General features: G+C 39.8%; 1 long non-coding RNA gene across 4 annotated transcripts in view; it reads right to left on the bottom strand.

The window, feature by feature from the left end:
• The window catches only part of LOC123790434 (uncharacterized), a 347,714-nt gene that overhangs the window by 309,309 nt on the left and 20,853 nt on the right, over window positions 1-17,552 (bottom strand). For all 4 annotated transcript variants that reach the window (XR_006779089.2, XR_006779088.2, XR_015724598.1 and 1 more), the window contains 2 exons: window positions 12,865-12,950; window positions 8,851-8,980 (listed from right to left, as the gene is read on the bottom strand). This is a non-coding gene — a long non-coding RNA (uncharacterized LOC123790434). The remainder of the gene's footprint in view (window positions 1-8,850; window positions 8,981-12,864; window positions 12,951-17,552) is intronic.

Below are 17,552 nucleotides of genomic sequence, written 5' to 3'. Positions count from 1 at the left end.
GCACCGGGGTCCATCACCATATCACTGAGTCACTGGACCTATCCCCAGATGAATAATAAAAGTAAGTGAATAATAAAAGCCCTCATCATTTAGAGCCATGAAAGTAGGGCTGTCTGGTAAATGCTGCCCTCCCCCCAAAGCATCCTAACCAAGTTGCTATCTTCAATAATTCTTAGATGCTTAAGTAAGGATATTTTAAAATTTAACCTGTCCTGCTTTTCCTCCATTCTCTCTAATCCAGCCATCCTTACTTCTTTTCAGGAACTTCGCTATTAGCCTAGAGCACATGACCCATCATTCAACCACATGCCTACTAATATTCTTTTTTTTAATTTTTTTATTATGTTATGTTAGTCACCATATAGTACATCATTAGTTTTTTATGTAGTGTTCCATGATTCATTATTTGCATATAACACGCAGTGCTCATTACAACATGTGCCCTCCTTAATACCCATCACCAGGCTACCACATCCCCCCACCCTCCACCCCTCTGCAACCCTCAGATTGTTTCCAGGAGTCAATAGTCTCTCATGGTTCATCTCCCCCTCTGATCCCCCCCTTCAGTTTTCCCTTCCTTCCCCTAATGTCCTCCATGCTATTCCTTACGTTCCACATATGAGTGAAACTGTATGATAATTTTCTTTCTCTGCTTGACTTATTTCACTTAGCATAATCCCCTCCAGTTCCATCCATGTTGATGCAAAGAAGATGTGGTTCATATATATAATGGAATATTACTCAGCCATCAGAAAGGATGAATACCCACAGACCTACTAATATTCTCAACTCCCTTGACACACTTGTCCCTCCGCTGCACGTGCCCAGCAAACCCCATCCTAGACCAACCAATCATCCACCTTTCCCATCCATATCTGAGCTCATGAATATTATCAGAGAAAGGCATGGATCGGCAAATTAGTGTCACCATCATCACTCAGGTTCTTAGGAATAAACTACAATCCCTCCCTGCATTTCTCATTACTCCATCACCAACAACTATTTTAGGCCTTCACCAACTCATCCTTCCCTTTCTATGTAGACCTTGCTTTCTGCCTTACAGCAGAACTCCCTTGATTTCTCAGCAGCCACTCACAGAGTGCATTCACCCTCATCATTTCCTTTATTTCTTGTAGTCATTAGGTTGCTCAACAGAATACCCCAACTATCTACCTTTCTGGCACTTGTTAAGATCATGCTATTTCATCCCCTTGTACTTGGAGATGGGTGAACTGATTCTTACCAATGATTTATGAGGGGAAATGACAGGTGCTGTTTTGGGGCCAGAATATTTAACTGACAATGGGAAACCCTCCAGACCTCTCTTCCCTTCTGGCATAGAAACCAGAAGTATTTGGCTCCATCAGGGTAACTGTGATGAGCAGATAAAAGTAGAACATGTAGCAGGAAGAAGAATTAAGCCTTTTTTAAAAACCACAAAGATTTTGGAGTTGTTTTTTATTGCAGCATAATCTAGCCTATGTCACTGATACATCTCTCCTCCAACATCATGAAATATATGGTCTCTCCTGCCATCTTCCACATATCCTTCCATGACAACAATCATCCTCTCTCTATCTTTGACCTTTCCTTCATTCCATTCAGGAAAAAAATGCTAAAATTACTTCTGTATTTTCGTCTTTTAAAAATGTCCTTTAACAAGTCTATATCCATATTTTGTTTCCTTCCTTCCTCTGCCAAAAATATACAGTCTATACCATGTTCACTTGTACACCTCCTGTTCACTCTTCATTCCTTGATAATCTGATTGTTGCCCTACACCATCTACTGAAAGCATTCTTTCCAAAATTATATGTACAATTCAGTAGCTAAGTCAAACGGACCTTGCACTGGACATGCTGATAAATTTGCCTGCGGAATCCACTTCTCCTTTTGACTGAAAGTAGCCAGTCCGCACGCTTTCTGGATGCCCCTGCTGTGCCATGGCCCACGGGCTCTGTCCAGTAGACCTGCATGTTCTCTCTACCACCAGACTCCCCCAAGGAAACCCCCAGCCCAGGCACCACTGATGGACCAAGAGAAGACACGTGATCTAAAGACAGCCAGCCCATAGGACAGGCCAGAAATGTGTGATCTGTGTGTACAGGCTCACAAAGAACAGCGTGGCCAGGTTCTCTCTCCCATGAATATGAACTAAGATCGAAGGAAATTTGGCAGTTGGTTAGGAGGCATTGAACCAAGGAGGCCACTGTGGCCATCTACAAGAAAGCACAGAGAAAGGAGTTGGCTGAGAACAGAGAATGAAGCAGCTGCTTCGAGTTGGCCCCTGGGAAAGAGGTGGAAGGAATAGCTTGGGTTCCTGGTGGCTTTCCAGGTCCCAGTGGCCAGTCCTCTTGTTGCCCAGTTATGTTTGGTTTTTGTTCCTGGATTTACCTGAAATTATATAAAGTATCCTTCAAACAAACCCCAATTACTGTAGCTTGAGTGGATTTCTTTCTAGCAAAAGACCCTTTTCAAACCTTATTTTATTTTATTTTATTTTATTTTATTTTATATTTATTTATTTGACAGAGAGAGCAGGCAAGTGAGCACAAGCAGGGGGAGCAGCAGGCAGGAGGAGAGGGAGAAGTAGGCTCCCTGCTAAGCAGATAGCCCGATGTTGGGCTCAATCCCAGGACCCCAGGATCATGACCTGAGCCGAAGGCAGACACTTAACCGACTAAGCAACCCAGGTGCCCCCCAAACCTTATTTTAGTCTGCCTCCTTATAAGACTTTGCACTACTGATATGATAAGAAGGGTGTCAGGAATAAACTGGTATCATAAAATTTTAAAGAAATTTAAGGCCATAATATCCCACTATCTCATTTTATAGATGAAGAAATGGAGAATCAGAAAACTGAAGATCTGCCCAAAATGACAATGCTACCTCATGGCAGAGCTGGACAGTCATTAAGACCACCGGATTCCTTACCTAGCACCCTCGCCAGTACACCATGATTTATGAACTGCTCTCAAACTTAATCAAGGCCAGAAGAGCCTTCAGGATTGGAGAAGACCTAGTCAGGAGGGCATTTACCTTCTCCATAGAATCGCCCTCCTTTTGGCACTTTCTTTCCATTGGACTCCTGCATATGGGAGACGGGAAGCAGATGTTCTCAGAGCAGGGGTGTGAGAAAGGCAAACTAACACCTTCTCTTTGATGTGCTTGGAAGGACTCAAACTGCTCTCTCTAGAGTAGTTAAGACAGCTGCTGAGATGTAGCACAGCTTTGATCAAAGAGCTGGAGGTCCCAGAGTCATGAAATCACCCCAGGAAGAGAAATAGGGTGAGTTTAAATCAAATTTGGTAATCCAAGTCTGGGTGTGAAATATATTAAAATTAGGAAAAGTGATGACAGATAAAAGATTAGTGAAAAATGTGCCAAATTATTTCATTAGAGAATTGCTCTAAAGTACCATATTTAAACATAGTGAGGCCATTTTCTTCAATGTTCCCAATGTTCAACTGGTTTTTTAAAGGTATAGATGTGAATATGCATGTGTGCATATGTAAGAGTGAGTATATACCTCTGTATGCATTCATGTGGGGATATTTATGTATATATGTATTTACTGATGGAGAGAGAGAGGTTAAACTACTTCTGGAGCCTGAACAGAGAACCTCATCTGAATTGGGAAAAAATTAAATCCTGTGGCTCAAACACCAAGCATCTGCTGCTTAGTGATAGCATTTCCAAATTGTAAGTCTAGCTTTTTAAAGGGTAAAGTGAATCTTCTTAAAAGCACGTGAAATGTTTTAAAGTTACAAAACACTATATGGTTACATATATATATACTGTTAGAGCTATATATATTTATGTACATATAACATATAAAACATGTATCTATACATATAACTTATAACATATGTAACTATGTATTTCATAAGAAATACTATGTTTCATATCTAGTATATGAACTAAACATAGTATAGTTCAGTTACATATAACTATATATTATACGTATATATACTACAGCATACAACCATATATAGGTTATATATAACTATAACTATATATAACACACACTATATAACATATAGTTATACACTATATATAACTAACTATATGTATTCACACACTATACCATATAGGATTATATACTATATATAACTATAACTGTATACACACACACACACAAAATGACAAGAAAACAACATCTGTGGGTTGTAACTGAACTTGTCATGTATTATGCCAAGAGAAAACATATTCTGATTTCTCAGTGGACAAAATGGCAGAGAGTTTAGCGAGACACTGAACTACAGCTTTGAATCAATAGCTACATTGAATCCAAAAATCCAGAAACATTTAGACAGCCTACTCTGTGCAGTCAGCCTACGTCAGATCGTTTATATCCCGAGATACCCACAACCAGGATAAAGTCAACCTCTCTTTAGAAAGCAGTGCCATAGCCAAAGCATAGCACATGCTTTATTTTAGCAGCTAATTTTTAACCCTTCGGGCATGGATTAAAATGCCCTTTTATGGCAGTGTTCAGAGTCAGCCTATAAACCTCAGAATGCCTTAAATGTTCTTTGTTATCCCTCCAACTCAGTTCTTGTTTCCAAGTTAAAACTCTTCCCAAAGTCACCTCCTCTCACCTCCAGGAGAGGACCCCTCATTTCCAGCCTTCCTTGCACCACAAATCCCCTGAACGTGCTCCCTGGCCTGGCCCTGCTCAGCTCTGAACATATTAAATAATGGTTTCACAGCCTTCCCCTTTTCCAGCCCTCTGTTCCATCCCCCATTTTCCCAAAATGGCCAGGGACCCTTAAACCCTGCCCTAGATCCTCACATTTTTAACAGTTCTATCCTTTCTGATAACATCTAGTTATCTACTCCCCAGCCCCTTCTCTCAGAGCCACCTCCTGAGGCCAGCACTCCAAATCCAGCAGACCCATCTCCACGGAAGCTGACAAGCCCTCCTCCTCCTGAACAGACAATGACCGATACCAAAGCCAATACACAACATAATCACTCTTAGCCTACCAGATGAAAGTGTTCTCAATCTGCACACAGTCCAGGAAGTTTGTTGTAACTGGAAAAATTTCAAAGGCCGACAGAAATGAATCTCTCTCCTCGGAGACTGTCAGTAACACCCCAAGTTCACCACAGCGTTTAGCCTCAGGAAAGCAAGAAATTCATTCATCTGTTGTATTTTTAACATCTTTACTTCTTGTCAATGTGCTGCTCTGTTTATAAGCTGCAAAATGTTTGGGATCAGATGTCTGCTCCTCAAATCTGCTACTTTTGGCCGGGTTCTCAGTAATACCTAAGGGTACTGTTTTGGACAATTTCAGGAATTCTTTATGTAAGCTCACAAAGGGCCATTTTCTTCAAATGCACTAGATTGTACACTCATCTGGTACATTTTCACTAAGACAGACAGATTCGCCTCTCTCTGGGTGTAATGAAGCCAGGAAACAAAAGTATGTTGTGTGTCCTCACTCTGAGACTCCTACTAAATCATCCTCTGGCATATTCTATTTAATAATATATTGTGTTTATTGTCTGTCCACCAGCTAGAAGGTAAACTCCAAGAAGGCCAGGGATTCATCTTTGCCCTCTGACGAATCCCAACAGCCTATTAACAATGCCTGGTGCAAACCATAAGCTCAATTTATTTGTTGAACTTATTAAGTAATTAATCTCCTGCTATAAAAGTTTATCCTAAATACTTTGTACTTGGCATGTTGAAACAAGATGTATGTTTTGAAGGGAGAAACACCTCGTAGGCTTTGAGAAAAAGTAAAAGGAGATCACGGACATTCCATCCAACACTAATGGTATGAATTACTCCATGAGGGGCCAGAAACACAACATTTCTTTGTGTTCCAAAATGACCCAAATCTGGCTCAATGCCCCCATTGAACAAGTGTTTTGAGAAATCCAAAAAGGTCACCTTCTTGGATTACCTCCCCTTACGTTCTTTTATATAATTTTTTATTTAAATTCAATTAATTAACATATAATGTGTTATTTGTTTCAGGGGTACAGGTCTGTGGTTCATCAGTCTTATATAATACCCAGTGCTCATTGCAACACATACCCTCCCCAATTTCCCTCACCCAGTTACCCCATTCCCCCACCCCCCTCCCCTCCAGCAACCCTCAGTTTGTTTCCTATGATTAAGAGTCTCTTAGGGTTTGTCTCCCTCTCTGGTTTCCTCTTGTTTCATTTTTTCCTCTCTTCCCCTATGATTCTCAGCCTTGTTTCTGAAATTATGCATATCAGTGAGATCCTATGATACTGTCTTTCTCTGACTGACTTATTTCTCTTCCATTCTTTTAAACAAGAAATCTAGAGCTATGGTGCCCAGAAAAATGGGACAGGGGCTGCTATTCTATCTTGGTCACTGATGCTCTCAATCTATGGTGAAAGAAATGGTGCCACCCATAGCTCTCCCTCTATTCCAAGCTCAGGCATGGGGGCCTTCGATGAAGCTCCCAAGACTAGAGTATCTAGTGTCTAGCCTACATGGCACCCACATGGCCACCTCCATGTGAAATTCTGTATCCACAAAGGTACAGCTTTTCAGTGAAGTCGATCCCCACTACTAACTGAAACTATAAACCCCAATTCACTTCCCAGTCCTCGAGTATCCTTCCAATATCCCAGAACTCCTTTCACTTTTCTCTTGAGTTCTTTCCCTTCACATCTCTCAGACAAATAAACAAAAAATTATTTGTATCTGTTGGGTCATAATAGTGTCTAATGGCTTGTCCTTATAGATGGTAGACCCCAGGGCCTAGAAATACAGAAAGATCTGAGTTGTCTTTCTCAGGGAACAAATAATATCCAGGCTTTAGGACATTCCTGATAGTGGCAGAATGGGAAGAATTCATCTAGGATTGGGTTCAGCTGATTGTGACATAAACCTCAGAACAACAGTGGCCTTCAAAAGACCGATTTTTATTTTATTCCCCTTAAAAGAAGTTCTGTGATGGCCTCCAGACCTGGTATGGAGGCTTCTATACTAATGCACCCCCAGCTGTCTTATGCCATCCCATAATCTAAGGCAACTGCGTGTGCATTGACCATAAGGAAGAGGGTTAAGTGTGCATGCCAGTTGTCTTTTAAGATTCCCGGGGCGCCTGGGTGGCACAGCGGTTAAGCGTCTGCCTTCGGCTCAGGGCGTGATCCTGGTGTTATGGGATTGAGCCCCACATCAGGCTCCTCCACTATGAGCCTGCTTCTTCCTCTCCCACTCCCCCTGCTTGTGTTTCCTCTCTCGCTGGCTGTCTCTATCTCTGTAGAATAAATAAATAAAATCTTAAAAAAAAAAAAAAAAGAATTTAACTTAAAAAAAAAAAAAAGATTCCCTAAGACTGCCATAGTCTACCATGACATCTCAGTGGCCAGTACATAGTCACACAGCCAGCCTAGTGATGAGGGAAGCTGGAAAATCTATCCTTATCTCACATGACTAGGTTGGATATTGGGGAAGGCAAAGAACAGTCTCTCTCACAGAAGGTAAACACTCATTCTACTTTTCCATGGTGTCTTGGCAATAGTGAAAAACTAACCTCAGGGTTTTCTCAATAGGTGATCAAGCTGGGTAATTTAAATATTGAAATACTGTATGTGGAAATATCAAATAATTGAAATATTAGTAAATAATTCTTCTACTTCGCCAAGTTTAAGATTCACCTTGACTCTCAGTTGCCACTTGCACCTCACTTTGGATCAAGGTTAGGAAAAGAGACAAATTCATTTGTCAGCACGATCTTCTTCTCATAAGTTCTGCAGTCATCTGACTTGGTGTCTAGTAGGTGAAGAGATGTGCGCAAGATATACAAAATTTAAAGAGTGGGATGTAAGAGAAGCTAAATCTTAAATTAATCCTAATTTCAATTCTATAAAGGGCAGGCATGAAGCACTGAAGTTAACAGAGTAGATGACATTATCCTGTCTCCACTTCCGCTCCCACCAAATTATTAAGCTTGAAGAATCTACATCTTTTGTTCCATATTCCCCAAAGTCTTCTATATAGACAACATCCAATGGATCTTTGCTGCATTGAGTTGAAAATGGACAATAAAGTAAACATACGTAAGAACTTGTGTGAAAAGAAGATGAAAAGTTTAAAACACTTTTAAATTAATGGTACGGCAGAAAAGAACACTACATTTAAAGTCAGCAGGCTTGGGTGCTATAACTTTCTTCTCTCGTTATTGCTTCTTTGACCTCATGTGGGAAATGCAGAATGTAACTCTGCCCCTGCACTCCTGCACTGGGTTATAGTGTCAAATAAATATTCATTTCAAAACTCTGTACAAAATAATACTTGTTTGTATTCTTCCTCCTACACTTATCCAGTAAGCACACCGGATCAAGGAATCTTTGCAACTCAAGGGATAATAAAAAACAAAAGTTGATAAGGGAAGCATGTATGGGGATGAAGAGCCAGACTGTACGCCATTGGATGACCTGCCAGTAAAGCAGCCATATAGACAAGAGGCAGCAACCATGAATCAGTCAGGGAAAGACTTTTCATGGCAGCATCTAGGCTCCCCCTGCATTGGCTCAGGGCCTCTGAACTGGTTGTTTTTCTGCAACTGTCATGATCATAATAAAGACAATAAGCAGAGTTGTTTTCAGACATCCTTGAAAGGCCCATGAGTCATTAGGACAAGCACTCTGACTTGAAAAGATGTTCTTCCCACTGTTTAAACAATGGTCACACACATCCTACTTGAATAGTCCACTAAATATGTTTTGGAATGTCACCATGTGGTTGGAATTAACATTAAAACCCTATCATCACACCAGGTGAAGAGCTAGTCAGTACTTTATGAGAATATTAAACTATATTGCTGGGCTTTGAGAATACATAACAGGGCTTCTTACCAAGTCTGGAGAGCTAGGGAAGGTTCCTCAGAAGAAGTGGCATTTGACCTCAATGTGAAGAATTAAAAATGTCAAGTGAAGAGGGAGAGGATGAGATTTCCAGACAGGGGAATCAGCATGTGCCAAGGCCCTGTGGTAGGAAAGAACAGAGCTTAATTAACAAACTGAGGAAGGGGAGGAAAAAAAAAAGACTGTGAACGGACCAGGAAGAGCAAAAAGAAGAGCAGTGCAAGATATGATTGGAGAGTTAGAGTATCAGTTGGGCTCTTTGGTTGTGAGCCACTGACGTGAACTCTGCCTTATTCATCAAAATAAAGAGAAAGTTTTTTTGGAAATCCACTAAAGAGCTCACAAAGTTGAAGCATGTTCACAGGATTTGGTGCCACTCAGGTGACTGGTGATCTTATAGATGTGGTCATGGTAGATTCAGTGTGAAACAGCAAGAATGGTTATCAGGAAATAGGGTAAAGGAGGCAGTAAACATGGGCTGCCTTTTGGGAACTCTGCTGTAAATGGGGAGGTCAGGGAAAATGAGCTGCTCCGGGATATAGATGCGGGGTCCTACCAGAAGGTTTCTTTTTTTAAGTTTAAGGAGTCTGAGCATATTTCAGTGCTACTGAGAGAGACTGGCCATACAAGAGAGAAGACAACATGGTAAGCACAGGATTTCAAGAAGAAAAAGAATTCGCAGCTCAAGTACAAGAACTATTCTTCCCAGGGTGGAGCAGCAACTCTAGTGCACGCCAAGAAGAGAGGAAGGATGCGCAGGGCAGGGAGATTCACTTCAGTGCTAGTGAAAAGACTCGTTTCCTGGCTGATGGCTTCCATTTCGTCTTTGCAGTAGGTCATTTTCAGAGACAGCAGAAGGTGAGAGATGAAGGAAGAGGATTAGGGAGTTAGAAGAAAGTAGAGATGACCACTGGCAAGACTTATCCAAAAGAAAAGAGAAAGGACCCAAATTAATAAAATTATGAATGAAAAAGGAGAGGTCACGACCAACACCATTGAAATTGGAAGGATTATTAGAACTTTTATCAACAGCTATATGCCAATAAATTAAGCAATCTGGAAGAGATGGAGGTCTTCCTGGAAACCTATAAACTACTAAGACTGAAACAGGAAGAAATTGATTTCTTAAACAGGCCAATTAATTATGAAGAGATTGAGTCAGTGATAAACAACCTTCCAAATAACAAAACTCCAGGCCCGGACAGTTTTCCTGGAGAATTCTACCAAACATTCAAAGAAGAAATAATACCTATTCTCCTAAAGCTATTTCAAAAAATAGAAACAGAAGGAAAGCTACCAAACTCATTCTATGAGGCCAATATTACCTTGATCCCCAAACCAGGCAAAGACCCCCTCAAAAAGGAGAATTACAGACCGATTTCCCTAATGAATATGGACGCCAAAATCCTCAACAAGATCCTGGCTAATAGAATCCAACAGTACATTAAAAGGATTATCCATCATGACCAAGTGGGATTCATAGGGATGCAAGCATGGTTCAACATTCACAAATCAATCAGTGTGATACATCATATCAACAAGAAAAGACTCAGGAACCATATGATCCTCTCAATTGATGCAGAAAAAGCATTTGACAAAATACAGCATCCTTTCCTGATTAAAACCCTTCAGAGTGTAGGAATAGAGGGTACATTTCTCAATCTCATAAAAGCCATCTGTGAAAAGCCTACTGCAAATATTATTCTCAATGGGGAAAAGCTGGAAGCCTTTCCCTTAAGATCAGGAACACGACAAGGATGCCCACTCTCGCCACTATTATTCAACATAGTACTAGAAGTCCTTGCAACAGCAATCAGACAACAAAAAGGGACAAAAGATATTCAAATCGGCAAAGAAGAAGTCAAAATGTCTCTCTTTGCAGATGACATGATACTCTATATGGAAAACCCAAAAGAATCCACTCCCAAACTATTAGAAGTTATAGAGCAATTCAGTAATGTGGCGGGATACAAAATCAATGCTCAGAAATCAGTTGCATTTCTATACGCGAATAATAAGACTGAAGAAAGAGAAATTAGGGAATCCATCCCATTTACAATAGCACCAAAAACCATACGTTACCTTGGAATTAACTTAACCAGAGACGTAAAGAATCTATATTCTAGAAACTACAAATCACTCTTGAAAGACATTGAAGAAGACACAAAAAGATGGAAAAATATTCCATGCTCATGGATTGGAAGAATTAACATAGTTAAAATGTCCATGCTACCCAGAGCAATCTACACTTTCAATGCTATCCCGATCAAAATACCAATGACATTTTTCAAAGAACTGGAACAAATACTCCTTAAATTTGTATGGAAACAGAAAAGGCCCCGAATCACTAAGGAACTGTTGAAAAGGAAAAACAAAGCTGGGGGCATCACAATGCCAGATTTCGAGCTGTACTACAAAGCTGTGATCACAAAGACAGCATGGTACTGGCACAAAAACAGACACATAGACCAATGGAACAGAATACAGACCCCAGAAATGGACCCTTGGCTCTTTGGGCAACTCATCTTTGATAAAGCAGGAAAAAACATCTGGTGGAAAAAAGACAGTCTCTTCAATAAATGGTGCTGGGAAAATTGGATAGCTACATGCAAAAGAATGAAACTTGACCACTCTCTCACACCATACACAAAAATAAACTCCAAATGGATGAAAGACCTCGAGTGAGACAGGAATCCATCAAAATTCTAGAGGAGAACATAGGCAGCAACCTCTACGACATCGGCCAAAGCAACCTTTTTCATGACACATCTCCAAAGGCAAGAGAAACAAAAGATAAAACGAACTTATGGGACTTCATCAAGATAAAAAGCTTCTGCACAGCCAAGGAAACAGTCAAAAAAACTAAGAGGCAGCCCACGGAATGGGAGAATATATTTGCAAATGACGCTACAGATAAAAGACTGGTATCCAAGATCTACAAAGAACTTCTCAAACTCAATACACGAGAAACAAATAAACAAATCAAAAAATGGGCAGAAGATATGAATAGACAATTTTCCAATGAAGACATACAAATGGCTAACAGACACATGAAAAAATGTTCAAAATCATTAGCCATCAGGGAAATTCAAATCAAAACCACACTGAGATACCACCTTACGCCAGTTAGAATGGCAAAAATAGACAAGGCAAGAAACAACAATTGTTGGAGAAAATGTGGAGAAAGGGGATCCCTCCTACATTGTTGGTAGAAATGCAAGTTGGTACAGCCACTCTGGAACAGTGTGGAGGTCCCATAAAAAGTAAAAAATTGAGCTACCCTATGACCCAGCCATTGCACTACTGGGTGTTTACCCCAAAGATACAGACGTAGTGAAGAGAAGAGCCATATGCACCCCAATGTTCATAGCAGCATTGTCCACAATAGCTAAATCGTGGAAGGAGCCAAGATGCCCTTCAACAGATGACTGGATTAAGAAGTTGTGGTCCATATATACAATGGAATATTACTCAGCTATCAGAAAGAATGAATTCTCAACATTTGTCGCAACATGGACGGCACTGGAGGAGATAATGCTAAGTGAAATAAGTCAAGCAGAGAAAGACAATTATCATATGATTTCTCTCATCTATGGAACATAAGAACTAGGAAGATCAGTAGGGGAAGAAAGGGATAAAGAAATGGGGGGTAATCAGAAGGGGGAATGAAACATGAGAGACTATGGACTATGAGAAACAAACTGAGGGCCTCAGAGGGGAGGGGGGTGGGGGAATGGGATAGACCCGTGATGGGTAGTAAGGAGGGCACGTATTGCATGGTGCACTGGGTGTTATACGCAACTAATGAATCATCAAGCTTTACATCGGAAACCGGGGATGTACTGTATGGTGACTAACATAATATAATAAAAAAACATTTAAAAACAAAACAAAAACAAAAAAAGAAGAAAGTAGAGACAGTTTTAAAAAGTCATTGTATGGAGGAGGAGGAGGAGGAGGAGGAGCAAAAACACAGCAGGGGTGCCAAGAGGGGAGAGCATTTACCTGAGAGGCGAGCTTTATATTCCCATCTATTGGATGTGATATTGTGTCCCGAGCAGGTCCTTTAGGTCAGGAAACAGCTCTACGTTCTGGGTAAACACAGTGAGTGTTTGACATGTTAGCATGGTCTGTGTACTTTCAGGCCTCAGTGCTAAGGATAGCTGTGCCTGTCTCAACTTCCTACTTTCTTTCTTAGGAACGCAGTAAGTCCCATAACATCTTAATCAACTGTTAGCAATGGGGACTAAGTTTGCAGCCCACCTACGGCAAAGTGCACACGCGCTTTGGCACATGTGACATGCATTTGAATAAAGCATTACCCTGACTTCATCTTCTCAACTTATTTGCTTTCTCTTTTCCCCACATATATTACCAGAGAAATATATTTTACCCACCATAAGTCCCTTTGGTGGAATGAAGGAAGATACAACAATTAGTAAGTCAGTAATGGTATCAAAAGTGTCACTTGGAAGTTAATTTAAAACTATAATGATCATCACAGATACAGACATGTAAGCGTGTGTATAGAAATAGATATAAATGTAGATACATAGGTATAGCAACATTTGCTGACAAAACCTATAGAAATGAGGAGGCCACGTATTGCATGGAGCACTGGGTGTTATATGCAAATAATGACTCATGGAACCCTACCTCAAAAACTAAGGATGTACTGTATGGTGACTAACATAACATAATAAAAAATTATTATTAAAAAAAAAAAGAAATGAGGAATGTAAAACCTACCTGAGTTTCCATTCTGAGAGATCAAAAGCAAGAATCTAACCAATTTGTAGAAAAGGAAAACATATTTATTGATTGGTTTAATGTTTTCTATAAAGCTAAAAATATTTTTACTAACTTCCTTTAAGCTATCGGCAAGAAAAATTTTAATCCAATGTAATTTTATAAAATGGTTAATTTGGGTGAAATAGAAAGGATTTTCATTTCTTTCAAATAGTTTATGGTTAATATTATAAAAGCTGAGGAAAATATTTAACAGAATAGTCTAAACTTAAAACAACTACTTTTAGGAAAACAAGTACTTTATTTTAATTTTTTTAAATTTAAATTCAATTATTAACATATAATGTATTATTTGTTTCAGGGGTACAGGTCTGTGGTTCATCAGTCTTACATAATTCCCAGTGAGATCATATGACAATTGTCTTTTACTGACTGACTTATTTCGCTTAGCATAATACCCTCTAGTTCCACCCACATTGCTGCAAATGGCTTGATTTCATTTTTGATGTCTGTGTAATATTTCATTGTGTATATATATACCACCTCTTCTTTATTCATTCATCTGTTGAGGGACATCTGGGGTCTTTCCACAGTCTGGCTTTTGTGGACATTGCTGCTATAAACATTGGAGTGCAGGTGCCCCTTCAAATCACTACATTTGTATCTTTGGGGTAAATACCCAGTAGTGCAATTGCTGGGTCATAGGGTAGCTCTATTTTCAACTTTTGAGGAACCTCCATAATGTTTTCCAGAGTGGCTGCACCAGCTTGCATTCCCACCAACACTGTAAGAGGGCTCCCCTTTCGCCAACATCTGTTGTTTCCTAATTTAATTTTAGCCATTCTGACTGATGTGAAATGATACCTCATTGTGGTTTTGATTTGTATTTCCCTGATGCCGAGTGATGTTGAGCATTTTTTTCATGTGTCTGTTGGCCATGTATATGTCTTCTTTGGAGAAACGTCTATTCATGTTTTCTGCCCATTTCTTGATTGGATTATTTGTTCTTTGGGTATGGAGTTTGATAAGGTCTTTATAGATTTTGAATACTAGCCCTTCATCTGATAGTCATTTGAAAATATCTACTCCCATTCTGGAGGTTGTTTTTTGGTTTTGCCAACTGGAAAAACAAGTACTTTAAACTTGAGCTTCTTATATGGCGGAAGTTACTTATTTTCAGTGTACTTCACACTGGATAATATCAGTGCTTTCCCTGACTTTGACTTTTAAATATCTAAAAGAGAATCAAGATGGCATAACAGTTAAGACCACAGACTCATATATCCATTTTCTTTCTCTGCCTGTGTGACTTTGTGAAAGTCCCTAATCACACTTTTACCTCTAGATTGTTGAGGATGCAGTGAGTTGATCTATGGGAAATTCTCAGAACAGTGCCTGGCATATACAAAGCACTTTACAAGCATTAGCTGTCACAAGTGCTCTTGCTATCTGTCATGGTCTTCATCATCTAAAAGATGTAGAAAGTGTCTTTGCTGGTATTTCTCCCAAGTGCCCCCAGAAGCTAGCATACCATGGGTAACTAATTCAGCAAAAGCAGTAATGACTAAGGTAGATGATGTTGGTCCTTTGACTTTAAGAACAATAATGAGACAGAGCACGCCTTCCTTTTTAGTCAAAAGACAGAACCAAAGAACTAACATCTCAAGTTTATGTGAAGGAGAATCAGACTGACTACAAGGGGGAAGAAAATCCCCTTCCCTAACCTGTTTCACTCTCTCACTACCAGTGACACAAAAAGGCAAAGCTTCCTAGGTCTTTCTGTCTACAGCTTAGGTCTCTGAACCCTGAGGTAGTTTTCAGGAAACTTCAAACCAGCTCCTGCCAAAGTGCTCCCCTCAGTGAAGCCCTTTCCATTCCATCAGGAACCATCCACTAGTCTTTGCTTCTTCTGGTCTGGTTGGTAATTAAAAAGCATCAAACTGGAATCCTCCACTCTACAGTTCTGCCTCAGTCATCAATGACTTATTCCTTACACAGTCTGAGCTCCAGTTTCCTTAACTGTAAAGTGAGGGTAATAATTAGAGAGGATTTGTTTATACCTGCCTGGTGATAAAACATCTGGGCTCCAGTGGTCTTGGACAGAAGCTGCCCGCTTCACACTGTCTTCTGCTACAGGACCCAAATCATACTGGAAATCCTGACTCACTCACAGATATCTATAAACCCTTATATATCACCGAACCCAGAGAGCACAGTAGTATCCATCAGTATATTCCCTATATTACCAATAGTCAAATGTTTCTGATATCCATTCTTTTGCTATTCCTTCTAGGAATCTGAATTTCCTCCCCTTTAGCTTATAGCAGAGAGCTTGAATGGAAAAAAGGAAGAAGAAGAAACATTTGTGGGAGATAGGTCTAAATGTTTCTGGTCCAAGTTTTATACTATCAACTATAGAAGCAAGGAGGAGAGTGAAATCTTTTATTAGGGCACACTACAAAATTAATTTTTAAGGATTTGATCAGTGATTACCCTGAGAATAAGAACATATTATGAATAACTCCAGCACCTTTTCACTTACATGATAACTTGTATTACGATTCTTTCTCATTGACAAAGCCCTTGAAACGTATAAACTCAATCAATTTACAGACAGGTATTTTTCCAGTCTGTGTTCTGGAACATGAATACTTTTTGAACTTGAATGGTACACCAGCACAGAAACATACGCTAACACATTTTATGTATATATATAGTTAATTCAGAAAGGCTAAACTTCTCTCTAAATTTGTTAGGATTTGGGGGGGGGGATGCCTGGGTGGCTCAGTCGGTTAAGCATCCAACTCTTGGTTTCAGCTCAGGCCATGATCTCAGGGTCATGAGATCGAGTCCTGTGTCGGGCACCAAGCTCAGCAGGGATAATTAAATAATTGTTTAATGAGAAATAATATATATTATTAAAAATAAATAAATAAATTTGCTAAGATTTTTTTTTAACCCAAGTTGGTAAACAAAAAGCTATCAGCAGTTTTGAGTTTGGAGAATGCCAAACAAATCTAATGACTTATATTACTCTTTATTTTATAATCTGGAAGACCACATCTTAGGGTTATCTAATGACAATTTAGGTAAGAAGCACGTGTGCTCTGTCCTAATAGTCTTCCTGCTCTTACTGGCTTTGAGTAAGGCCTCTGAAACCCTTGGAGACAGTAGGGTCACAAGACAGGAGGAGTCTAGGTCCCCAAGTTACCATTGGACCTAGTAGTATGCAGCCGAAATTTTGTGGCTTATTTGTTGCAGCATCTGTTACTCTAACCAACACGAAAGCCAAACACTGGATGTAAATGCTTGCATAATTACAATCTTTCCCTAACATAGCTAAAGTTTAGAACAAGATATAAGGGAATGCCCCTCGAGGGCAAATATGAAGACATTCCCGAGCAAGAATTATATGTGATGAATAGTATCTGCTGACTCCAACAATGGGATTCCTATTACTAAATGGTTCTTTCTCTTTTTGCCCCCTCACTTCTGAGAACTAGAATAAATTCCCAGATACAATAGGAGGTTCTCAAAAAAGTGACTGACGGGTAATAATGGTTCTTCTTACAAGGAACAGAAGAAATACAGCTTGACTCCCCCAACAGTCCAATGAAGAATCCTTCCCTAGGCCCAGTATATGTCCCCTCTTATCTTTTCCATCATCCAAAAATGCTCCCAGGAAATAAAGACCCCAGTAGTACAACAGTGTAATCTTGCTTCAAAACCCCATTGGAAGCTTTATTTTGGCATATATCTACTTGCTTAAACATGTCATAAAGGGGTAATTTTAGGGGACACGCCTCCATTTAGCAGTCAAAACATCCCTCTCTCCCTTTATACGTCTGCTTTACATCTTTTCACTTTTTGTTTCAAACTACTTATTTTTAAGCCAGGAGTATGAGAACCCTCTGACCATCTTCCTCCCATCAGAAAATTCCTTC

The sequence above is a fragment of the Ursus americanus genome, chromosome 5, assembly GCF_024610735.1.
Source record: "Ursus americanus isolate L20-20 chromosome 5, mUrsAme1.1.p, whole genome shotgun sequence".
Classification (NCBI taxonomy): Eukaryota; Metazoa; Chordata; class Mammalia; order Carnivora; family Ursidae; genus Ursus; species Ursus americanus.
Note: the sequence above shows the minus strand (reverse complement) of the source record. Positions and strands in the feature narration are given on the sequence as shown.